Consider the following 26401-nt stretch of genomic DNA (forward strand, 5'->3'; position numbering starts at 1 on the left):
CACACACACACACACACACACACACACACACACACACACACACACACACACACACACACACACACACACACAGATCAAAAGATAAAGATTGGCGCAAAACCAGCGTCCTTGTATCAAAAAGAGAGAGCAGGCATCATAACAGGCAACAGCTGCAGATGCGATCATTAAAGCTGTCGTGTCCTTATCAAACACAATAACACCGACACCGATACACCATACATTATAAAAACATGTTTCTGGTGACCCACTGGGACATACTGAGGAAAAATATACATCATTAAAAGATATCAAAAGATGTTGATAGACATACAACGATACTCCATGGTGGCAGATGAAGAAAAGCCCAGTTGAAGATATATTTCACTGAGCAGGTCAACACGACACACTGTTGGGTGCTTCCAAAATGGCCCCCATATTCCCTACAGAGCCGTCTCTGTCTAAAAGTAGCGCACTGTATGTGGAATAACGTGCCTTTTCACATTTGCTCTCAGCCTCAGTCTTACGAGAGAACAAGATCCAGTCTGCTGTGGTTTCAACCTGAACAAGATCCAGTCTGATGTGGTTTCACTACCTGAACAAGATCCAGTCTGCTGTGGTTTCACTACCTGAACAAGATCCAGTCTGATGTGGTTTCACTACCTGAACAAGATCCAGTCTGATGTGGTTTCACTACCTGAACAAGATCCAGTCTGATGTGGTTTCACTACCTGAACAAGATCCAGTCTACTGTGGTTTCAACCTGAACAAGATCCAGTCTGATGTGGTTTCACTACCTGAACAAGATCCAGTCTGCTGTGGTTTCACTACCTGAACAAGATCCAGTCTGCTGTGATTTTAACCTGAACAAGATCCAGTCTGCTGTGGTTTTAACCTGAACAAGATCCAGTCTGCTGTGGTTTCACTACCTGAACAAGATCCAGTCTGCTGTGGTTTTAACCTGAACAAGATCCAGTCTGCTGTGGTTTCAACCTGAACAAGATCCAGTCTGATGTGGTTTCACTACCTGAACAAGATCCAGTCTGCTGTGGTTTCACTACCTGAACAAGATCCAGTCTGCTGTGGTTTCACAACCTGAACAAGATCCAGTCTATTGTGGTTTTAACCTGAACAAGATCCAGTCTGCTGTGGTTTTAACCTGAACAAGATCCAGTCTGCTGTGGGTTTAACCTGAACAAGATCCAGTCTGCTGTGGTTTTAACCTGAACAAGATCCAGTCTGATGTGGTTTCACTACCTGAACAAGATCCAGTCTGCTGTGGTTTCACTACCTGAACAAGATCCAGTCTGCTGTGGTTTCACAACCTGAACAAGATCCAGTCTACTGTGGTTTTAACCTGAACAAGATCCAGTCTGCTGTGGTTTTAACCTGAACAAGATCCAGTCTGCTGTGGGTTTAACCTGAACAAGATCCAGTCTGCTGTGGTTTTAACCTGAACAAGATCCAGTCTGCTGTGATTTTAACCTGAACAAGATCCAGTCTGCTGTGGTTTCACTACCTGAACAAGATCCAGTCTGCTGAGTTTCACTACCTGAACAAGATCCAGTCTGCTGTGGTTTCACTAACTGAACAAGATCCAGTCTGCTGTGGTTTCACTACCTGAACAAGATCCAGTCTGCTGTGGTTTCACTAACTGAACAAGATCCAGTCTGCTGAGTTTCACTACCTGAACAAGATCCAGTCTGCTGTGGTTTCACTAACTGAACAAGATCCAGTCTGCTGTGGTTTCACTAACTGAACAAGATCCAGTCTGCTGTGGTTTCACTACCTGAACAAGATCCAGTATGCTGTGGTTTTAACCTGAACAAGATCCAGTCTGCTGTGGTTTTAACCTGAACAAGATCCAGTCTGCTGTGGGTTTAACCTGAACAAGATCCAGTCTGCTGTGGTTTTAACCTGAACAATATCCAGTCTGCTGTGGTTTTAACCTGAACAAGATCCAGTCTGTTGTGGTTTCACTACCTGAACAAGATCCAATCTGCTGTGGTTTCACTACCTGAACAAGATCCAGCCTGCTGTGGTTTCACTACCTGAACAAGATCCAGTCTGCTGTGGTTTCACTACCTGAACAAGATCCAGTCTGCTGTGGTTTCACTAACTGAACAAGATCCAGTCTGCTGTGGTTTCACTATCTGAACAAGATCCAGTCTGCTGTGGTTTTAACCTGAACAAGATCCAGTCTGCTGTGGTTTCACTACCTGAACAAGATCCAGTCTGCTGTGGTTTCACTACCTGAACAAGATCCAGTCTGCAGTGGTTTCACTACCTGAACAAGATCCAGTCTGCTGTGGTTTCACTAACTGAACAATATCCAGTCTGCTGTGGTTTCACTACCTGAACAAGATCCAGTCTGCTGTGGTTTTAACCTGAACAAGATCCAGTCTGCTGTGGTTTTAACCTGAACAAGATCCAGTCTGCTGTGGTTTCACTACCTGAACAAGATCCAGTCTGCTGTGGTTTCACTAACTGAACAATATCCAGTCTGCTGTGGTTTCACTACCTGAACAAGATCCAGTCTGCTGTGGTTTTAACCTGAACAAGATCCAGTCTGCTGTGGTTTTAACCTGAACAAGATCCAGTCTGCTGTGGTTTCACTACCTGAACAAGATCCAGTCTGCTGTGGTTTCACTACCTGAACAAGATCCAGTCTGCTGTGGTTTTAACCTGAACAAGATCCAGTCTGCTGTGGTTTCACTACCTGAACAAGATCCAGTCTGCTGTGGTTTCAAACTGAACAAGATCCAGTCTGCTGTGGTTTTAACCTAAACAAGATCCAGTCTGCTGTGGTTTTAACCTGAACAAGATCCAGTCTGTTGTGGTTTCAACCTGAACAAGATCCAGTCTGTTGTGGTTTCAACCTGAACAAGATCCAGTCTGCTGTGGTTTCACTAACTGAACAAGATCCAGTCTGCTGTGGTTTTAACCTGAACAAGATCCAGTCTGTTGTGGTTTCAACCTGAACAAGATCCAGTCTGTTGTGGTTTCACTACCTGAACAAGATCCAGTCTGCTGTGGTTTCACTACCTGAACAAGATCCAGCCTGCTGTGGTTTCACTACCTGAACAAGATCCAGTCTGCTGTGGTTTCACTACCTGAACAAGATCCAGTCTGCTGTGGTTTCACTAACTGAACAATATCCAGTCTGCTGTGGTTTCACTACCTGAACAAGATCCAGTCTGCTGTGGTTTCACTACCTGAACAAGATCCAGTCTGCTGTGGTTTTAACCTGAACAAGATCCAGTCTGCTGTGGTTTCACTACCTGAACAAGATCCAGTCTGCTGTGGTTTCACTACCTGAACAAGATCCAGTCTGCTGTGGTTCACTACCTGAACAAGATCCAGTCTGCTGTGGTTTCACTAACTGAACAATATCCAGTCTGCTGTGGTTTCACTACCTGAACAAGATCCAGTCTGCTGTGGTTTTAACCTGAACAAGATCCAGTCTGCTGTGGTTTCACTACCTGAACAAGATCCAGTCTGCTGTGGTTTCAAACTGAACAAGATCCAGTCTGCTGTGGTTTTAACCTGAACAAGATCCAGTCTGCTGTGGTTTTAACCTGAACAATATCCAGTCTGTTGTGGTTTCAACCTGAACAAGATCCAGTCTGTTGTGGTTTCAACCTGAACAAGATCCAGTCTGCTGTGGTTTCACTAACTGAACAAGATCCAGTCTGCTGTGGTTTTAACCTGAACAAGATCCAGTCTGTTGTGGTTTCAACCTGAACAAGATCCAGTCTGTTGTGGTTTCAACCTGAACAAGATCCAGTCTGCTGTGGTTTCACTACCTGAATAAGATCCAGTCTGCTGTGGTTTCACTACCTGAACAAGATCCAGCCTGCCGTGGTTTCACTACCTGAACAAGATCCAGTCTGCTGTGGTTTCACTACCTGAACAAGATCCAGTCTGCTGTGGTTTCACTAACTGAACAATATCCAGTCTGCTGTGGTTTCACTACCTGAACAAGATCCAGTCTGCTGTGGTTTCACTACCTGAACAAGATCCAGTCTGCTGTGGTTTTAACCTGAACAAGATCCAGTCTGCTGTGGTTTCACTACCTGAACAAGATCCAGTCTGCTGTGGTTTCACTACCTGAACAAGATCCAGTCTGCTGTGGTTTCACTACCTGAACAAGATCCAGTCTGATGTGGTTTCACTACCTGAACAAGATCCAGTCTGCTGTGGTTTCACTACCTGAACAAGATCCAGTCTGATGTGGTTTCACTACCTGAACAAGATCCAGTCTGATGTGGTTTCACTACCTGAACAAGATCCAGTCTGATGTGGTTTCACTACCTGAACAAGATCCAGTCTACTGTGGTTTCAACCTGAACAAGATCCAGTCTGATGTGGTTTCACTACCTGAACAAGATCCAGTCTGCTGTGGTTTCACTACCTGAACAAGATCCAGTCTGCTGTGGTTTTAACCTGAACAAGATCCAGTCTGCTGTGGTTTTAACCTGAACAAGATCCAGTCTGCTGTGGTTTCACTACCTGAACAAGATCCAGTCTGCTGTGGTTTTAACCTGAACAAGATCCAGTCTGCTGTGGTTTCAACCTGAACAAGATCCAGTCTGATGTGGTTTCACTACCTGAACAAGATCCAGTCTGCTGTGGTTTCACTACCTGAACAAGATCCAGTCTGCTGTGGTTTCACAACCTGAACAAGATCCAGTCTACTGTGGTTTTAACCTGAACAAGATCCAGTCTGCTGTGGTTTTAACCTGAACAAGATCCAGTCTGCTGTGGGTTTAACCTGAACAAGATCCAGTCTGCTGTGGTTTTAACCTGAACAAGATCCAGTCTGATGTGGTTTCACTACCTGAACAAGATCCAGTCTGCTGTGGTTTCACTACCTGAACAAGATCCAGTCTGCTGTGGTTTCACAACCTGAACAAGATCCAGTCTACTGTGGTTTTAACCTGAACAAGATCCAGTCTGCTGTGGTTTTAACCTGAACAAGATCCAGTCTGCTGTGGGTTTAACCTGAACAAGAACCAGTCTGCTGTGGTTTTAACCTGAACAAGATCCAGTCTGATGTGGTTTCACTACCTGAACAAGATCCAGTCTGCTGTGGTTTCACTACCTGAACAAGATCCAGTCTGCTGTGGTTTCACAACCTGAACAAGATCCAGTCTACTGTGGTTTTAACCTGAACAAGATCCAGTCTGCTGTGGTTTTAACCTGAACAAGATCCAGTCTGCTGTGGGTTTAACCTGAACAAGATCCAGTCTGCTGTGGTTTTAACCTGAACAAGATCCAGTCTGCTGTGATTTTAACCTGAACAAGATCCAGTCTGCTGTGGTTTTACTACCTGAACAAGATCCAGTCTGCTGAGTTTCACTACCTGAACAAGATCCAGTCTGCTGTGGTTTCACTAACTGAACAAGATCCAGTCTGCTGTGGTTTCACTACCTGAACAAGATCCAGTCTGCTGTGGTTTCACTAACTGAACAAGATCCAGTCTGCTGAGTTTCACTACCTGAACAAGATCCAGTCTGCTGTGGTTTCACTAACTGAACAAGATCCAGTCTGCTGTGGTTTCACTAACTGAACAAGATCCAGTCTGCTGTGGTTTCACTACCTGAACAAGATCCAGTCTGCTGTGGTTTTAACCTGAACAAGATCCAGTCTGCTGTGGTTTTAACCTGAACAAGATCCAGTCTGCTGTGGGTTTAACCTGAACAAGATCCAGTCTGCTGTGGTTTTAACCTGAACAATATCCAGTCTGCTGTGGTTTTAACCTGAACAAGATCCAGTCTGTTGTGGTTTCACTACCTGAACAAGATCCAATCTGCTGTGGTTTCACTACCTGAACAAGATCCAGCCTGCTGTGGTTTCACTACCTGAACAAGATCCAGTCTGCTGTGGTTTCACTACCTGAACAAGATCCAGTCTGCTGTGGTTTCACTAACTGAACAAGATCCAGTCTGCTGTGGTTTCACTATCTGAACAAGATCCAGTCTGCTGTGGTTTTAACCTGAACAAGATCCAGTCTGCTGTGGTTTCACTACCTGAACAAGATCCAGTCTGCTGTGGTTTCACTACCTGAACAAGATCCAGTCTGCAGTGGTTTCACTACCTGAACAAGATCCAGTCTGCTGTGGTTTCACTAACTGAACAATATCCAGTCTGTTGTGGTTTCACTACCTGAACAAGATCCAGTCTGCTGTGGTTTTAACCTGAACAAGATCCAGTCTGCTGTGGTTTTAACCTGAACAAGATCCAGTCTGCTGTGGTTTCACTACCTGAACAAGATCCAGTCTGCTGTGGTTTCACTAACTGAACAATATCCAGTCTGCTGTGGTTTCACTACCTGAACAAGATCCAGTCTGCTGTGGTTTTAACCTGAACAAGATCCAGTCTGCTGTGGTTTTAACCTGAACAAGATCCAGTCTGCTGTGGTTTCACTACCTGAACAAGATCCAGTCTGCTGTGGTTTCACTACCTGAACAAGATCCAGTCTGCTGTGGTTTTAACCTGAACAAGATCCAGTCTGCTGTGGTTTCACTACCTGAACAAGATCCAGTCTGCTGTGGTTTCAAACTGAACAAGATCCAGTCTGCTGTGGTTTTAACCTGAACAAGATCCAGTCTGCTGTGGTTTTAACCTGAACAAGATCCAGTCTGTTGTGGTTTCAACCTGAACAAGATCCAGTCTGTTGTGGTTTCAACCTGAACAAGATCCAGTCTGCTGTGGTTTCACTAACTGAACAAGATCCAGTCTGCTGTGGTTTTAACCTGAACAAGATCCAGTCTGTTGTGGTTTCAACCTGAACAAGATCCAGTCTGTTGTGGTTTCACTACCTGAACAAGATCCAGTCTGCTGTGGTTTCACTACCTGAACAAGATCCAGCCTGCTGTGGTTTCACTACCTGAACAAGATCCAGTCTGCTGTGGTTTCACTACCTGAACAAGATCCAGTCTGCTGTGGTTTCACTAACTGAACAATATCCAGTCTGCTGTGGTTTCACTACCTGAACAAGATCCAGTCTGCTGTGGTTTCACTACCTGAACAAGATCCAGTCTGCTGTGGTTTTAACCTGAACAAGATCCAGTCTGCTGTGGTTTCACTACCTGAACAAGATCCAGTCTGCTGTGGTTTCACTACCTGAACAAGATCCAGTCTGCTGTGGTTCACTACCTGAACAAGATCCAGTCTGCTGTGGTTTCACTAACTGAACAATATCCAGTCTGCTGTGGTTTCACTACCTGAACAAGATCCAGTCTGCTGTGGTTTTAACCTGAACAAGATCCAGTCTGCTGTGGTTTCACTACCTGAACAAGATCCAGTCTGCTGTGGTTTCAAACTGAACAAGATCCAGTCTGCTGTGGTTTTAACCTGAACAAGATCCAGTCTGCTGTGGTTTTAACCTGAACAATATCCAGTCTGTTGTGGTTTCAACCTGAACAAGATCCAGTCTGTTGTGGTTTCAACCTGAACAAGATCCAGTCTGCTGTGGTTTCACTAACTGAACAAGATCCAGTCTGCTGTGGTTTTAACCTGAACAAGATCCAGTCTGTTGTGGTTTCAACCTGAACAAGATCCAGTCTGTTGTGGTTTCAACCTGAACAAGATCCAGTCTGCTGTGGTTTCACTACCTGAATAAGATCCAGTCTGCTGTGGTTTCACTACCTGAACAAGATCCAGCCTGCCGTGGTTTCACTACCTGAACAAGATCCAGTCTGCTGTGGTTTTAACCTGAACAAGATCCAGTCTGTTGTGGTTTCAACCTGAACAAGATCCAGTCTGTTGTGGTTTCAACCTGAACAAGATCCAGTCTGCTGTGGTTTCACTACCTGAATAAGATCCAGTCTGCTGTGGTTTCACTACCTGAACAAGATCCAGCCTGCCGTGGTTTCACTACCTGAACAAGATCCAGTCTGCTGTGGTTTCACTACCTGAACAAGATCCAGTCTGCTGTGGTTTCACTACCTGAACAAGATCCAGTCTGCTGTGGTTTCACTAACTGAACAATATCCAGTCTGCTGTGGTTTCACTACCTGAACAAGATCCAGTCTGCTGTGGTTTCACTACCTGAACAAGATCCAGTCTGCTGTGGTTTTAACCTGAACAAGATCCAGTCTGCTGTGGTTTCACTACCTGAACAAGATCCAGTCTGCTGTGGTTTCACTACCTGAACAAGATCCAGTCTGCTGTGGTTCACTACCTGAACAAGATCCAGTCTGCTGTGGTTTCACTAACTGAACAATATCCAGTCTGCTGTGGTTTCACTACCTGAACAAGATCCAGTCTGCTGTGGTTTTAACCTGAACAAGATCCAGTCTGCTGTGGTTTCACTACCTGAACAAGATCCAGTCTGCTGTGGTTTCAAACTGAACAAGATCCAGTCTGCTGTGGTTTTAACCTGAACAAGATCCAGTCTGCTGTGGTTTTAACCTGAACAATATCCAGTCTGTTGTGGTTTCAACCTGAACAAGATCCAGTCTGTTGTGGTTTCAACCTGAACAAGATCCAGTCTGCTGTGGTTTCACTAACTGAACAAGATCCAGTCTGCTGTGGTTTTAACCTGAACAAGATCCAGTCTGTTGTGGTTTCAACCTGAACAAGATCCAGTCTGTTGTGGTTTCAACCTGAACAAGATCCAGTCTGCTGTGGTTTCACTACCTGAATAAGATCCAGTCTGCTGTGGTTTCACTACCTGAACAAGATCCAGCCTGCCGTGGTTTCACTACCTGAACAAGATCCAGTCTGCTGTGGTTTCACTACCTGAACAAGATCCAGTCTGCTGTGGTTTCACTAACTGAACAATATCCAGTCTGCTGTGGTTTCACTACCTGAACAAGATCCAGTCTGCTGTGGTTTCACTACCTGAACAAGATCCAGTCTGCTGTGGTTTTAACCTGAACAAGATCCAGTCTGCTGTGGTTTCACTACCTGAACAAGATCCAGTCTGCTGTGGTTTCACTACCTGAACAAGATCCAGTCTGCTGTGGTTTCACTACCTGAACAAGATCCAGTCTGATGTGGTTTCACTACCTGAACAAGATCCAGTCTGCTGTGGTTTCACTACCTGAACAAGATCCAGTCTGATGTGGTTTCACTACCTGAACAAGATCCAGTCTGATGTGGTTTCACTACCTGAACAAGATCCAGTCTGATGTGGTTTCACTACCTGAACAAGATCCAGTCTACTGTGGTTTCAACCTGAACAAGATCCAGTCTGATGTGGTTTCACTACCTGAACAAGATCCAGTCTGCTGTGGTTTCACTACCTGAACAAGATCCAGTCTGCTGTGGTTTTAACCTGAACAAGATCCAGTCTGCTGTGGTTTTAACCTGAACAAGATCCAGTCTGCTGTGGTTTCACTACCTGAACAAGATCCAGTCTGCTGTGGTTTTAACCTGAACAAGATCCAGTCTGCTGTGGTTTCAACCTGAACAAGATCCAGTCTGATGTGGTTTCACTACCTGAACAAGATCCAGTCTGCTGTGGTTTCACTACCTGAACAAGATCCAGTCTGCTGTGGTTTCACAACCTGAACAAGATCCAGTCTACTGTGGTTTTAACCTGAACAAGATCCAGTCTGCTGTGGTTTTAACCTGAACAAGATCCAGTCTGCTGTGGGTTTAACCTGAACAAGATCCAGTCTGCTGTGGTTTTAACCTGAACAAGATCCAGTCTGATGTGGTTTCACTACCTGAACAAGATCCAGTCTGCTGTGGTTTCACTACCTGAACAAGATCCAGTCTGCTGTGGTTTCACAACCTGAACAAGATCCAGTCTACTGTGGTTTTAACCTGAACAAGATCCAGTCTGCTGTGGTTTTAACCTGAACAAGATCCAGTCTGCTGTGGGTTTAACCTGAACAAGATCCAGTCTGCTGTGGTTTTAACCTGAACAAGATCCAGTCTGCTGTGATTTTAACCTGAACAAGATCCAGTCTGCTGTGGTTTCACTACCTGAACAAGATCCAGTCTGCTGAGTTTCACTACCTGAACAAGATCCAGTCTGCTGTGGTTTCACTAACTGAACAAGATCCAGTCTGCTGTGGTTTCACTACCTGAACAAGATCCAGTCTGCTGTGGTTTCACTAACTGAACAAGATTTAGTCTGCTGAGTTTCACTACCTGAACAAGATCCAGTCTGCTGTGGTTTCACTAACTGAACAAGATCCAGTCTGCTGTGGTTTCACTAACTGAACAAGATCCAGTCTGCTGTGGTTTCACTACCTGAACAAGATCCAGTCTGCTGTGGTTTTAACCTGAACAAGATCCAGTCTGCTGTGGTTTTAACCTGAACAAGATCCTGTCTGCTTTGGGTTTAACCTGAACAAGATCCAGTCTGCTGTGGTTTTAACCTGAACAATATCCAGTCTGCTGTGGTTTTAACCTGAACAAGATCCAGTCTGTTGTGGTTTCACTACCTGAACAAGATCCAGTCTGCTGTGGTTTCACTACCTGAACAAGATCCAGCCTGCTGTGGTTTCACTACCTGAACAAGATCCAGTCTGCTGTGGTTTCACTACCTGAACAAGATCCAGTCTGCTGTGGTTTTAACCTGAACAAGATCCAGTCTGCTGTGGTTTTAACCTGAACAAGATCCAGTCTGCTGTGGTTTCACTACCTGAACAAGATCCAGTCTGCTGTGGTTTTAACCTGAACAAGATCCAGTCTGCTGTGGTTTCAACCTGAACAAGATCCAGTCTGATGTGGTTTCACTACCTGAACAAGATCCAGTCTGCTGAGGTTTCACTACCTGAACAAGATCCAGTCTGCTGTGGTTTTAACCTGAACAAGATCCAGTCTGTTGTGGTTTCAACCTGAACAAGATCCAGTCTGTTGTGGTTTCAACCTGAACAAGATCCAGTCTGCTGTGGTTTCACTACCTGAATAAGATCCAGTCTGCTGTGGTTTCACTACCTGAACAAGATCCAGCCTGCCGTGGTTTCACTACCTGAACAAGATCCAGTCTGCTGTGGTTTCACTACCTGAACAAGATCCAGTCTGCTGTGGTTTCACTAACTGAACAATATCCAGTCTGCTGTGGTTTCACTACCTGAACAAGATCCAGTCTGCTGTGGTTTCACTACCTGAACAAGATCCAGTCTGCTGTGGTTTTAACCTGAACAAGATCCAGTCTGCTGTGGTTTCACTACCTGAACAAGATCCAGTCTGCTGTGGTTTCACTACCTGAACAAGATCCAGTCTGCTGTGGTTTCACTACCTGAACAAGATCCAGTCTGATGTGGTTTCACTACCTGAACAAGATCCAGTCTGCTGTGGTTTCACTACCTGAACAAGATCCAGTCTGATGTGGTTTCACTACCTGAACAAGATCCAGTCTGATGTGGTTTCACTACCTGAACAAGATCCAGTCTGATGTGGTTTCACTACCTGAACAAGATCCAGTCTACTGTGGTTTCAACCTGAACAAGATCCAGTCTGATGTGGTTTCACTACCTGAACAAGATCCAGTCTGCTGTGGTTTCACTACCTGAACAAGATCCAGTCTGCTGTGGTTTTAACCTGAACAAGATCCAGTCTGCTGTGGTTTTAACCTGAACAAGATCCAGTCTGCTGTGGTTTCACTACCTGAACAAGATCCAGTCTGCTGTGGTTTTAACCTGAACAAGATCCAGTCTGCTGTGGTTTCAACCTGAACAAGATCCAGTCTGATGTGGTTTCACTACCTGAACAAGATCCAGTCTGCTGTGGTTTCACTACCTGAACAAGATCCAGTCTGCTGTGGTTTCACAACCTGAACAAGATCCAGTCTACTGTGGTTTTAACCTGAACAAGATCCAGTCTGCTGTGGTTTTAACCTGAACAAGATCCAGTCTGCTGTGGGTTTAACCTGAACAAGATCCAGTCTGCTGTGGTTTTAACCTGAACAAGATCCAGTCTGATGTGGTTTCACTACCTGAACAAGATCCAGTCTGCTGTGGTTTCACTACCTGAACAAGATCCAGTCTGCTGTGGTTTCACAACCTGAACAAGATCCAGTCTACTGTGGTTTTAACCTGAACAAGATCCAGTCTGCTGTGGTTTTAACCTGAACAAGATCCAGTCTGCTGTGGGTTTAACCTGAACAAGATCCAGTCTGCTGTGGTTTTAACCTGAACAAGATCCAGTCTGCTGTGATTTTAACCTGAACAAGATCCAGTCTGCTGTGGTTTCACTACCTGAACAAGATCCAGTCTGCTGAGTTTCACTACCTGAACAAGATCCAGTCTGCTGTGGTTTCACTAACTGAACAAGATCCAGTCTGCTGTGGTTTCACTACCTGAACAAGATCCAGTCTGCTGTGGTTTCACTAACTGAACAAGATTTAGTCTGCTGAGTTTCACTACCTGAACAAGATCCAGTCTGCTGTGGTTTCACTAACTGAACAAGATCCAGTCTGCTGTGGTTTCACTAACTGAACAAGATCCAGTCTGCTGTGGTTTCACTACCTGAACAAGATCCAGTCTGCTGTGGTTTTAACCTGAACAAGATCCAGTCTGCTGTGGTTTTAACCTGAACAAGATCCTGTCTGCTTTGGGTTTAACCTGAACAAGATCCAGTCTGCTGTGGTTTTAACCTGAACAATATCCAGTCTGCTGTGGTTTTAACCTGAACAAGATCCAGTCTGTTGTGGTTTCACTACCTGAACAAGATCCAGTCTGCTGTGGTTTCACTACCTGAACAAGATCCAGCCTGCTGTGGTTTCACTACCTGAACAAGATCCAGTCTGCTGTGGTTTCACTACCTGAACAAGATCCAGTCTGCTGTGGTTTTAACCTGAACAAGATCCAGTCTGCTGTGGTTTTAACCTGAACAAGATCCAGTCTGCTGTGGTTTCACTACCTGAACAAGATCCAGTCTGCTGTGGTTTTAACCTGAACAAGATCCAGTCTGCTGTGGTTTCAACCTGAACAAGATCCAGTCTGATGTGGTTTCACTACCTGAACAAGATCCAGTCTGCTGAGGTTTCACTACCTGAACAAGATCCAGTCTGCTGTGGTTTCACAACCTGAACAAGATCCAGTCTACTGTGGTTTTAACCTGAACAAGATCCAGTCTGCTGTGGTTTTAACCTGAACAAGATCCAGTCTGCTGTGGGTTTAACCTGAACAAGATCCAGTCTGCTGTGGTTTCACTACCTGAACAAGATCCAGTCTGCTGTGGTTTCACTACCTGAACAAGATCCAGTCTGCTGTGGTTTCACAACCTGAACAAGATCCAGTCTGCTGTGGTTTTAACCTGAACAAGATCCAGTCTGCTGTGATTTTAACCTGAACAAGATCCAGTCTGCTGTGGTTTCACTACCTGAACAAGATCCAGTCTGCTGAGTTTCACTACCTGAACAAGATCCAGTCTGCTGTGGTTTCACTACCTGAACAAGATCCAGTCTGCTGTGGTTTCACTACCTGAACAAGATCCAGTCTGCTGTGGTTTCACTAACTGAACAAGATTTAGTCTGCTGAGTTTCACTACCTGAACAAGATCCAGTCTGCTGTGGTTTCACTAACTGAACAAGATCCAGTCTGCTGTGGTTTCACTAACTGAACAAGATCCAGTCTGCTGTGGTTTCACTAACTGAACAAGATCCAGTCTGCTGTGGTTTCACTAACTGAACAAGATCCAGTCTGCTGTGGTTTCACTACCTGAACAAGATCCAGTCTGCTTTGGTTTTAACCTGAACAAGATCCAGTCTGCTGTGGTTTTAACCTGAACAAGATCCTGTCTGCTTTGGGTTTAACCTGAACAAGATCCAGTCTGCTGTGGTTTTAACCTGAACAATATCCAGTCTGCTGTGGTTTTAACCTGAACAAGATCCAGTCTGTTGTGGTTTCACTACCTGAACAAGATCCAGTCTGCTGTGGTTTCACTACCTGAACAAGATCCAGCCTGCTGTGGTTTCACTACCTGAACAAGATCCAGTCTGCTGTGGTTTCACTACCTGAACAAGATCCAGTCTGCTGTGGTTTCACTAACTGAACAAGATCCAGTCTGCTGTGGTTTCACTACCTGAACAAGATCCAGTCTGCTGTGGTTTTAACCTGAACAAGATCCAGTCTGCTGTGATTTTAACCTGAACAAGATCCAGTCTGCTGTGGTTTCACTACCTGAACAAGATCCAGTCTGCTGAGTTTCACTACCTGAACAAGATCCAGTCTGCTGTGGTTTCACTAACTGAACAAGATCCAGTCTGCTGTGGTTTCACTACCTGAACAAGATCCAGTCTGCTGTGGTTTCACTAACTGAACAAGATTTAGTCTGCTGAGTTTCACTACCTGAACAAGATCCAGTCTGCTGTGGTTTCACTAACTGAACAAGATCCAGTCTGCTGTGGTTTCACTAACTGAACAAGATCCAGTCTGCTGTGGTTTCACTACCTGAACAAGATCCAGTCTGCTGTGGTTTTAACCTGAACAAGATCCAGTCTGCTGTGGTTTTAACCTGAACAAGATCCTGTCTGCTTTGGGTTTAACCTGAACAAGATCCAGTCTGCTGTGGTTTTAACCTGAACAATATCCAGTCTGCTGTGGTTTTAACCTGAACAAGATCCAGTCTGTTGTGGTTTCACTACCTGAACAAGATCCAGTCTGCTGTGGTTTCACTACCTGAACAAGATCCAGCCTGCTGTGGTTTCACTACCTGAACAAGATCCAGTCTGCTGTGGTTTCACTACCTGAACAAGATCCAGTCTGCTGTGGTTTTAACCTGAACAAGATCCAGTCTGCTGTGGTTTTAACCTGAACAAGATCCAGTCTGCTGTGGTTTCACTACCTGAACAAGATCCAGTCTGCTGTGGTTTTAACCTGAACAAGATCCAGTCTGCTGTGGTTTCAACCTGAACAAGATCCAGTCTGATGTGGTTTCACTACCTGAACAAGATCCAGTCTGCTGAGGTTTCACTACCTGAACAAGATCCAGTCTGCTGTGGTTTCACAACCTGAACAAGATCCAGTCTACTGTGGTTTTAACCTGAACAAGATCCAGTCTGCTGTGGTTTTAACCTGAACAAGATCCAGTCTGCTGTGGGTTTAACCTGAACAAGATCCAGTCTGCTGTGGTTTCACTACCTGAACAAGATCCAGTCTGCTGTGGTTTCACTACCTGAACAAGATCCAGTCTGCTGTGGTTTCACAACCTGAACAAGATCCAGTCTGCTGTGGTTTTAACCTGAACAAGATCCAGTCTGCTGTGATTTTAACCTGAACAAGATCCAGTCTGCTGTGGTTTCACTACCTGAACAAGATCCAGTCTGCTGAGTTTCACTACCTGAACAAGATCCAGTCTGCTGTGGTTTCACTACCTGAACAAGATCCAGTCTGCTGTGGTTTCACTACCTGAACAAGATCCAGTCTGCTGTGGTTTCACTAACTGAACAAGATTTAGTCTGCTGAGTTTCACTACCTGAACAAGATCCAGTCTGCTGTGGTTTCACTAACTGAACAAGATCCAGTCTGCTGTGGTTTCACTAACTGAACAAGATCCAGTCTGCTGTGGTTTCACTAACTGAACAAGATCCAGTCTGCTGTGGTTTCACTAACTGAACAAGATCCAGTCTGCTGTGGTTTCACTACCTGAACAAGATCCAGTCTGCTTTGGTTTTAACCTGAACAAGATCCAGTCTGCTGTGGTTTTAACCTGAACAAGATCCTGTCTGCTTTGGGTTTAACCTGAACAAGATCCAGTCTGCTGTGGTTTTAACCTGAACAATATCCAGTCTGCTGTGGTTTTAACCTGAACAAGATCCAGTCTGTTGTGGTTTCACTACCTGAACAAGATCCAGTCTGCTGTGGTTTCACTACCTGAACAAGATCCAGCCTGCTGTGGTTTCACTACCTGAACAAGATCCAGTCTGCTGTGGTTTCACTACCTGAACAAGATCCAGTCTGCTGTGGTTTCACTAACTGAACAAGATCCAGTCTGCTGTGGTTTCACTACCTGAACAAGATCCAGTCTGCTGTGGTTTTAACCTGAACAAGATCCAGTCTGCTGTGATTTTAACCTGAACAAGATCCAGTCTGCTGTGGTTTCACTACCTGAACAAGATCCAGTCTGCTGAGTTTCACTACCTGAACAAGATCCAGTCTGCTGTGGTTTCACTAACTGAACAAGATCCAGTCTGCTGTGGTTTCACTACCTGAACAAGATCCAGTCTGCTGTGGTTTCACTAACTGAACAAGATTTAGTCTGCTGAGTTTCACTACCTGAACAAGATCCAGTCTGCTGTGGTTTCACTAACTGAACAAGATCCAGTCTGCTGTGGTTTCACTAACTGAACAAGATCCAGTCTGCTGTGGTTTCACTACCTGAACAAGATCCAGTCTGCTGTGGTTTTAACCTGAACAAGATCCAGTCTGCTGTGGTTTTAACCTGAACAAGATCCTGTCTGCTTTGGGTTTAACCTGAACAAGATCCAGTCTGCTGTGGTTTTAACCTGAACAATATCCAGTCTGCTGTGGTTTTAACCTGAACAAGATCCAGTCTGTTGTGGTTTCACTACCTGAACAAGATCCAGTCTGCTGTGGTTTCACTACCTGAACAAGATCCAGCCTGCTGTGGTTTCACTACCTGAACAAGATCCAGTCTGCTGTGGTTTCACTACCTGAACAAGATCCAGTCTGCTGTGGTTTTAACCTGAACAAGATCCAGTCTGCTGTGGTTTTAACCTGAACAAGATCCAGTCTGCTGTGGTTTCACTACCTGAACAAGATCCAGTCTGCTGTGGTTTTAACCTGAACAAGATCCAGTCTGCTGTGGTTTCAACCTGAACAAGATCCAGTCTGATGTGGTTTCACTACCTGAACAAGATCCAGTCTGCTGAGGTTTCACTACCTGAACAAGATCCAGTCTGCTGTGGTTTCACAACCTGAACAAGATCCAGTCTACTGTGGTTTTAACCTGAACAAGATCCAGTCTGCTGTGGTTTTAACCTGAACAAGATCCAGTCTGCTGTGGGTTTAACCTGAACAAGATCCAGTCTGCTGTGGTTTCACTACCTGAACAAGATCCAGTCTGCTGTGGTTTCACTACCTGAACAAGATCCAGTCTGCTGTGGTTTCACAACCTGAACAAGATCCAGTCTGCTGTGGTTTTAACCTGAACAAGATCCAGTCTGCTGTGATTTTAACCTGAACAAGATCCAGTCTGCTGTGGTTTCACTACCTGAACAAGATCCAGTCTGCTGAGTTTCACTACCTGAACAAGATCCAGTCTGCTGTGGTTTCACTAACTGAACAAGATCCAGTCTGCTGTGGTTTCACTACCTGAACAAGATCCAGTCTGCTGTGGTTTCACTAACTGAACAAGATTTAGTCTGCTGAGTTTCACTACCTGAACAAGATCCAGTCTGCTGTGGTTTCACTAACTGAACAAGATCCAGTCTGCTTTGGTTTCACTAACTGAACAAGATCCAGTCTGCTGTGGTTTCACTAACTGAACAAGATCCAGTCTGCTGTGGTTTCACTAACTGAACAAGATCCAGTCTGCTGTGGTTTCACTACCTGAACAAGATCCAGTCTGCTGTGGTTTTAACCTGAACAAGATCCAGTCTGCTGTGGTTTTAACCTGAACAAGATCCTGTCTGCTTTGGGTTTAACCTGAACAAGATCCAGTCTGCTGTGGTTTTAACCTGAACAATATCCAGTCTGCTGTGGTTTTAACCTGAACAAGATCCAGTCTGTTGTGGTTTCACTACCTGAACAAGATCCAGTCTGCTGTGGTTTCACTACCTGAACAAGATCCAGCCTGCTGTGGTTTCACTACCTGAACAAGATCCAGTCTGCTGTGGTTTCACTACCTGAACAAGATCCAGTCTGCTGTGGTTTCACTAACTGAACAAGATCCAGTCTGCTGTGGTTTCACTACCTGAACAAGATCCAGTCTGCTGTGGTTTTAACCTGAACAAGATCCAGTCTGCTGTGGTTTCACTACCTGAACAAGATCCAGTCTGCTGTGGTTTCACTAACTGAACAAGATCCAGTCTGCTGAGTTTCACTACCTGAACAAGATCCAGTCTGCTGTGGTTTCACTAACTGAACAAGATCCAGTCTGCTGTGGTTTCACTAACTGAACAAGATCCAGTCTGCTGTGGTTTTAACCTGAACAAGATCCTGTCTGCTGTGGTTTCACTACCTGAACAAGATCCAGTCTGCTGTGGTTTCACTACCTGAACAAGATCCATTCTGCTGTGGTTTCACTAACTGAACAATATCCAGTCTGCTGTGGTTTCACTACCTGAACAAGATCCAGTCTGCTGTGGTTTTAACCTGAACAAGATCCAGTCTGCTGTGGTTTTAACCTGAACAAGATCCAGTCTGCTGTGGTTTTAACCTGAACAAGATCCAGTCTGCTGTGGTTTCACTAACTGAACAATATCCAGTCTGCTGTGGTTTCACTACCTGAACAAGATCCAGTCTGCTGTGGTTTTAACCTGAACAAGATCCAGTCTGCTGTGGTTTTAACCGGAACAAGATCCAGTCTGCTGTGGTTTCACTAACTGAACAAGATCCAGTCTGCTGAGTTTCACTACCTGAACAAGATCCAGTCTGCTGTGGTTTCACTAACTGAACAAGATCCAGTCTGCTGTGGTTTCACTAACTGAACAAGATCCAGTCTGCTGTGGTTTCACTACCTGAACAAGATCCAGTCTGCTGTGGTTTTAACCTGAACAAGATCCAGTCTGCTGTGGTTTTAACCTGAACAAGATCCAGTCTGCTGTGGTTTTAACCTGAACAAGATCCAGTCTGCTGTGGTTTCACTAACTGAACAATATCCAGTCTGCTGTGGTTTCACTACCTGAACAAGATCCAGTCTGCTGTGGTTTCAACCTGAACAAGATCCAGTCTGCTGTGGTTTTAACCGGAACAAGATCCAGTCTGCTGTGGTTTCACTAACTGAACAAGATCCAGTCTGCTGAGTTTCACTACCTGAACAAGATCCAGTCTGCTGTGGTTTCACTAACTGAACAAGATCCAGTCTGCTGTGGTTTCACTAACTGAACAAGATCCAGTCTGCTGTGGTTTCACTACCTGAACAAGATCCAGTCTGCTGTGGTTTTAACCTGAACAAGATCCAGTCTGCTGTGGTTTTAACCTGAACAAGATCCTGTCTGCTTTGGGTTTAACCTGAACAATATCCAGTCTGCTGTGGTTTTAACCTGAACAAGATCCAGTCTGTTGTGGTTTCACTACCTGAACAAGATCCAGTCTGCTGTGGTTTCACTACCTGAACAAGATCCAGCCTGCTGTGGTTTCACTACCTGAACAAGATCCAGTCTGCTGTGGTTTCACTACCTGAACAAGATCCAGTCTGCTGTGGTTTCACTAACTGAACAAGATCCAGTCTGCTGTGGTTTCACTACCTGAACAAGATCCAGTCTGCTGTGGTTTTAACCTGAACAAGATCCAGTCTGCTGTGGTTTCACTACCTGAACAAGATCCAGTCTGCTGTGGTTTCACTACCTGAACAAGATCCAGTCTGCTGTGGTTTCACTAACTGAACAATATCCAGTCTGCTGTGGTTTCACTACCTGAACAAGATCCAGTCTGCTGTGGTTTTAACCTGAACAAGATCCAGTCTGCTGTGGTTTTAACCTGAACAAGATCCAGTCTGCTGTGGTTTTAACCTGAACAAGATCCAGTCTGCTGTGGTTTCACTAACTGAACAATATCCAGTCTGCTGTGGTTTCACTACCTGAACAAGATCCAGTCTGCTGTGGTTTTAACCTGAACAAGATCCAGTCTGCTGTGGTTTTAACCTGAACAAGATCCAGTCTGCTGTGGTTTCACTACCTGAACAAGATCCAGTCTGCTGTGGTTTCATTACCTGAACAAGATCCAGTCTGCTGTGGTTTTAACCTGAACAAGATCCAGTCTGCTGTGGTTTCACTACCTGAACAAGATCCAGTCTGCTGTGGTTTCAAACTGAACAAGATCCAGTCTGCTGTGGTTTTAACCTGAACAAGATCCAGTCTGCTGTGGTTTTAACCTGAACAAGATCCAGTCTGTTGTGGTTTCAACCTGAAAAAGATCCAGTCTGTTGTGGTTTCAACCTGAACAAGATCCAGTCTGCTGTGGTTTCACTAACTGAACAAGATCCAGTCTGCTGTGGTTTTAACCTGAACAAGATCCAGTCTGTTGTGGTTTCAACCTTTAACAAGATCCAGTCTGTTGTGGTGTCAACCTGAACAAGATCCAGTCTGCTGTGGTTTCACTACCTGAACAAGATCCAGTCTGCTGTGGTTTCACTAACTGAAAAATATCCAGTCTGCTGTGGTTTCACTACCTGAACAAGATCCAGTCTGCTGTGGTTTCACTACCTGAACAAGATCCAGTCTGCTGTGGTTTTAACCTGAACAAGATCCAGTCTGCTGTGGTTTCACTACCTGAACAAGATCCAGTCTGCTGTTGTTTCACTACCTGAACAAGATCCAGTCTGCTGTGGTTCACTACCTAAACAAGATCCAGTCTGCTGTGGTTTCACTAACTGAACAATATCCAGTCTGCTGTGGTTTCACTACCTGAACAAGATCCAGTCTGCTGTGGTTTTAACCTGAACAAGATCCAGTCTGCTGTGGTTTCACTACCTGAACAAGATCCAGTCTGCTGTGGTTTCAAACTGAACAAGATCCAGTCTGCTGTGGTTTTAACCTGAACAAGATCCAGTCTGCTGTGGTTTTAACCTGAACAATATCCAGTCTGTTGTGGTTTCAACCTGAACAAGATCCAGTCTGTTGTGGTTTCAACCTGAACAAGATCCAGTCTGCTGTGGTTTCACTAACTGAACAAGATCCAGTCTGCTGTGGTTTTAACCTGAACAAGATCCAGTCTGTTGTGGTTTCAACCTGAACAAGATCCAGTCTGTTGTGGTTTCAACCTGAACAAGATCCAGTCTGCTGTGGTTTCACTACCTGAACAAGATCCAGTCTGCTGTGGTTTCACTACCTGAACAAGATCCAGCCTGCTGTGGTTTCACTACCTGAACAAGATCCAGTCTGCTGTGGTTTCACTAACTGAACAATATCCAGTCTGCTGTGGTTTCACTACCTGAACAAGATCCAGTCTGCTGTGGTTTCACTACCTGAACAAGATCCAGTCTGCTGTGGTTTTAACCTGAACAAGATCCAGTCTGCTGTGGTTTCACTACCTGAACAAGATCCAGTCTGCTGTGGTTTCACTACCTGAACAAGATCCAGTCTGCTGTGGTTTCACTACCTGAACAAGATCCAGTCTGCTGTGGTTTCACTAACTGAACAATATCCAGTCTGCTGTGGTTTCACTACCTGAACAAGATCCAGTCTGCTGTGGTTTCAACCTGAACAAGATCCAGTCTGCTGTGGTTTTAACCTGAACAAGATCCAGTCTGCTGTGGTTTCAACCTGAACAAGATCCAGTCTGCTGTGGTTTTAACCTGAACAATATCCAGTCTGCTGTGGTTTTAACCTGAACAAGATCCAGTCTGTTGTGGTTTCACTACCTGAACAAGATCCAGTCTGCTGTGGTTTCACTACCTGAACAAGATCCAGCCTGCTGTGGTTTCACTACCTGAACAAGATCCAGTCTGCTGTGGTTTCACTACCTGAACAAGATCCAGTCTGCTGTGGTTTCACTAACGGAACAAGATCCAGTCTGCTGTGGTTTCACTATCTGAACAAGATCCAGTCTGCTGTGGTTTTAACCTGAACAAGATCCAGTCTGCTGTGGTTTCACTACCTGAACAAGATCCAGTCTGCTGTGGTTTCACTACCTGAACAAGATCCAGTCTGCTGTGGTTTCACTACCTGAACAAGATCCAGTCTGCTGTGGTTTCACTAACTGAACAATATCCAGTCTGCTGTGGTTTCACTACCTGAACAAGATCCAGTCTGCTGTGGTTTTAACCTGAACAAGATCCAGTCTGCTGTGGTTTTAACCTGAACAAGATCCAGTCTGCTGTGGTTTCACTACCTGAACAAGATCCAGTCTGCTGTGGTTTCACTAACTGAACAATATCCAGTCTGCTGTGGTTTCACTACCTGAACAAGATCCAGTCTGCTGTGGTTTCACTACCTGAACAAGATCCAGTCTGCTGTGGTTTCAAACTGAACAAGATCCAGTCTGCTGTGGTTTTAACCTGAACAAGATCCAGTCTGCTGTGGTTTTAACCTGAACAATATCCAGTCTGTTGTGGTTTCAACCTGAACAAGATCCAGTCTGTTGTGGTTTCAACCTGAACAAGATCCAGTCTGCTGTGGTTTCACTAACTGAACAAGATCCAGTCTGCTGTGGTTTTAACCTGAACAAGATCCAGTCTGTTGTGGTTTCAACCTGAACAAGATCCAGTCTGTTGTGGTTTCAACCTGAACAAGATCCAGTCTGCTGTGGTTTCACTACCTGAATAAGATCCAGTCTGCTGTGGTTTCACTACCTGAACAAGATCCAGCCTGCCGTGGTTTCACTACCTGAACAAGATCCAGTCTGCTGTGGTTTCACTACCTGAACAAGATCCAGTCTGCTGTGGTTTCACTACCTGAACAAGATCCAGCCTGCTGTGGTTTCACTACCTGAACAAGATCCAGTCTGCTGTGGTTTCACTACCTGAACAAGATCCAGTCTGCTGTGGTTTCACTAACTGAACAATATCCAGTCTGCTGTGGTTTCACTACCTGAACAAGATCCAGTCTGCTGTGGTTTCACTACCTGAACAAGATCCAGTCTGCTGTGGTTTTAACCTGAACAAGATCCAGTCTGCTGTGGTTTCACTACCTGAACAAGATCCAGTCTGCTGTGGTTTCACTACCTGAACAAGATCCAGTCTGCTGTGGTTTCACTACCTGAACAAGATCCAGTCTGCTGTGGTTTCACTAACTGAACAATATCCAGTCTGCTGTGGTTTCACTACCTGAACAAGATCCAGTCTGCTGTGGTTTCAACCTGAACAAGATCCAGTCTGCTGTGGTTTTAACCTGAACAAGATCCAGTCTGCTGTGGTTTCAACCTGAACAAGATCCAGTCTGCTGTGGTTTTAACCTGAACAATATCCAGTCTGCTGTGGTTTTAACCTGAACAAGATCCAGTCTGTTGTGGTTTCACTACCTGAACAAGATCCAATCTGCTGTGGTTTCACTACCTGAACAAGATCCAGCCTGCTGTGGTTTCACTACCTGAACAAGATCCAGTCTGCTGTGGTTTCACTACCTGAACAAGATCCAGTCTGCTGTGGTTTCACTAACTGAACAAGATCCAGTCTGCTGTGGTTTCACTATCTGAACAAGATCCAGTCTGCTGTGGTTTTAACCTGAACAAGATCCAGTCTGCTGTGGTTTCACTACCTGAACAAGATCCAGTCTGCTGTGGTTTCACTACCTGAACAAGATCCAGTCTGCTGTGGTTTCACTACCTGAACAAGATCCAGTCTGCTGTGGTTTCACTAACTGAACAATATCCAGTCTGCTGTGGTTTCACTAACTGAACAAGATCCAGTCTGCTGTGGTTTTAACCTGAACAAGATCCAGTCTGCTGTGGTTTTAACCTGAACAAGATCCAGTCTGCTGTGGTTTCACTACCTGAACAAGATCCAGTCTGCTGTGGTTTCACTAACTGAACAATATCCAGTCTGCTGTGGTTTCACTACCTGAACAAGATCCAGTCTGCTGTGGTTTTAACCTGAACAAGATCCAGTCTGCTGTGGTTTTAACCTGAACAAGATCCAGTCTGCTGTGGTTTCACTACCTGAACAAGATCCAGTCTGCTGTGGTTTCACTACCTGAACAAGATCCAGTCTGCTGTGGTTTTAACCTGAACAAGATCCAGTCTGCTGTGGTTTCACTACCTGAACAAGATCCAGTCTGCTGTGGTTTCAAACTGAACAAGATCCAGTCTGCTGTGGTTTTAACCTGAACAAGATCCAGTCTGCTGTGGTTTTAACCTGAACAAGATCCAGTCTGTTGTGGTTTCAACCTGAACAAGATCCAGTCTGTTGTGGTTTCACTACCTGAACAAGATCCAGTCTGCTGTGGTTTTAACCTGAACAAGATCCAGTCTGTTGTGGTTTCAACCTGAACAAGATCCAGTCTGTTGTGGTTTCACTACCTGAACAAGATCCAGTCTGCTGTGGTTTCACTACCTGAACAAGATCCAGCCTGCTGTGGTTTCACTACCTGAACAAGATCCAGTCTGCTGTGGTTTCACTACCTGAACAAGATCCAGTCTGCTGTGGTTTCACTAACTGAACAATATCCAGTCTGCTGTGGTTTCACTACCTGAACAAGATCCAGTCTGCTGTGGTTTCACTACCTGAACAAGATCCAGTCTGCTGTGGTTTTAACCTGAACAAGATCCAGTCTGCTGTGGTTTCACTACCTGAACAAGATCCAGTCTGCTGTGGTTTCACTACCTGAACAAGATCCAGTCTGCTGTGGTTCACTACCTGAACAAGATCCAGTCTGCTGTGGTTTCACTAACTGAACAATATCCAGTCTGCTGTGGTTTCACTACCTGAACAAGATCCAGTCTGCTGTGGTTTTAACCTGAACAAGATCCAGTCTGCTGTGGTTTCACTACCTGAACAAGATCCAGTCTGCTGTGGTTTCAAACTGAACAAGATCCAGTCTGCTGTGGTTTTAACCTGAACAAGATCCAGTCTGCTGTGGTTTTAACCTGAACAATATCCAGTCTGTTGTGGTTTCAACCTGAACAAGATCCAGTCTGTTGTGGTTTCAACCTGAACAAGATCCAGTCTGCTGTGGTTTCACTAACTGAACAAGATCCAGTCTGCTGTGGTTTTAACCTGAACAAGATCCAGTCTGTTGTGGTTTCAACCTGAACAAGATCCAGTCTGTTGTGGTTTCAACCTGAACAAGATCCAGTCTGCTGTGGTTTCACTACCTGAATAAGATCCAGTCTGCTGTGGTTTCACTACCTGAACAAGATCCAGCCTGCCGTGGTTTCACTACCTGAACAAGATCCAGTCTGCTGTGGTTTCACTAACTGAACAAGATCCAGTCTGCTGTGGTTTCACTAACTGAACAATATCCAGTCTGCTGTGGTTTCACTACCTGAACAAGATCCAGTCTGCTGTGGTTTCACTACCTGAACAAGATCCAGTCTGCTGTGGTTTTAACCTGAACAAGATCCAGTCTGCTGTGGTTTCACTACCTGAACAAGATCCAGTCTGCTGTGGTTTCACTACCTGAACAAGATCCAGTCTGCTGTGGTTTCACTACCTGAACAAGATCCAGTCTGATGTGGTTTCACTACCTGAACAAGATCCAGTCTGCTGTGGTTTCACTACCTGAACAAGATCCAGTCTGATGTGGTTTCACTACCTGAACAAGATCCAGTCTGATGTGGTTTCACTACCTGAACAAGATCCAGTCTGATGTGGTTTCACTACCTGAACAAGATCCAGTCTACTGTGGTTTCAACCTGAACAAGATCCAGTCTGATGTGGTTTCACTACCTGAACAAGATCCAGTCTGCTGTGGTTTCACTACCTGAACAAGATCCAGTCTGCTGTGGTTTTAACCTGAACAAGATCCAGTCTGCTGTGGTTTTAACCTGAACAAGATCCAGTCTGCTGTGGTTTCACTACCTGAACAAGATCCAGTCTGCTGTGGTTTTAACCTGAACAAGATCCAGTCTGCTGTGGTTTCAACCTGAACAAGATCCAGTCTGATGTGGTTTCACTACCTGAATAAGATCCAGTCTGCTGTGGTTTCACTACCTGAACAAGATCCAGTCTGCTGTGGTTTCACAACCTGAACAAGATCCAGTCTACTGTGGTTTTAACCTGAACAAGATCCAGTCTGCTGTGGTTTTAACCTGAACAAGATCCAGTCTGCTGTGGTTTAACCTGAACAAGATCCAGTCTGCTGTGGTTTTAACCTGAACAAGATCCAGTCTGATGTGGTTTCACTACCTGAACAAGATCCAGTCTGCTGTGGTTTCACTACCTGAACAAGATCCAGTCTGCTGTGGTTTCACAACCTGAACAAGATCCAGTCTACTGTGGTTTTAACCTGAACAAGATCCAGTCTGCTGTGGTTTTAACCTGAACAAGATCCAGTCTGCTGTGGGTTTAACCTGAACAAGATCCAGTCTGCTGTGGTTTTAACCTGAACAAGATCCAGTCTGCTGTGATTTTAACCTGAACAAGATCCAGTCTGCTGTGGTTTCACTACCTGAACAAGATCCAGTCTGCTGAGTTTCACTACCTGAACAAGATCCAGTCTGCTGTGGTTTCACTAACTGAACAAGATCCGGTCTGCTGTGGTTTCACTACCTGAACAAGATCCAGTCTGCTGTGGTTTCACTAACTGAACAAGATCCAGTCTGCTGTGGTTTCACTACCTGAACAAGATCCAGTCTGCTGTGGTTTTAACCTGAACAAGATCCAGTCTGCTGTGGTTTTAACCTGAACAAGATCCTGTCTGCTTTGGGTTTAACCTGAACAAGATCCAGTCTGCTGT

General features: G+C 44.9%; 1 protein-coding gene across 2 annotated transcripts in view; it reads right to left on the reverse strand.

The window, feature by feature from the left end:
- Window positions 1-26401, reverse strand: part of LOC139548331 (rho GTPase-activating protein 42) — a 346340-nt gene that overhangs the window by 75513 nt on the left and 244426 nt on the right. The window lies entirely within an intron of this gene.

Source organism: Salvelinus alpinus, chromosome 21 (genome assembly GCF_045679555.1).
Source record: "Salvelinus alpinus chromosome 21, SLU_Salpinus.1, whole genome shotgun sequence".
NCBI lineage: Eukaryota > Metazoa > Chordata > Actinopteri > Salmoniformes > Salmonidae > Salvelinus > Salvelinus alpinus.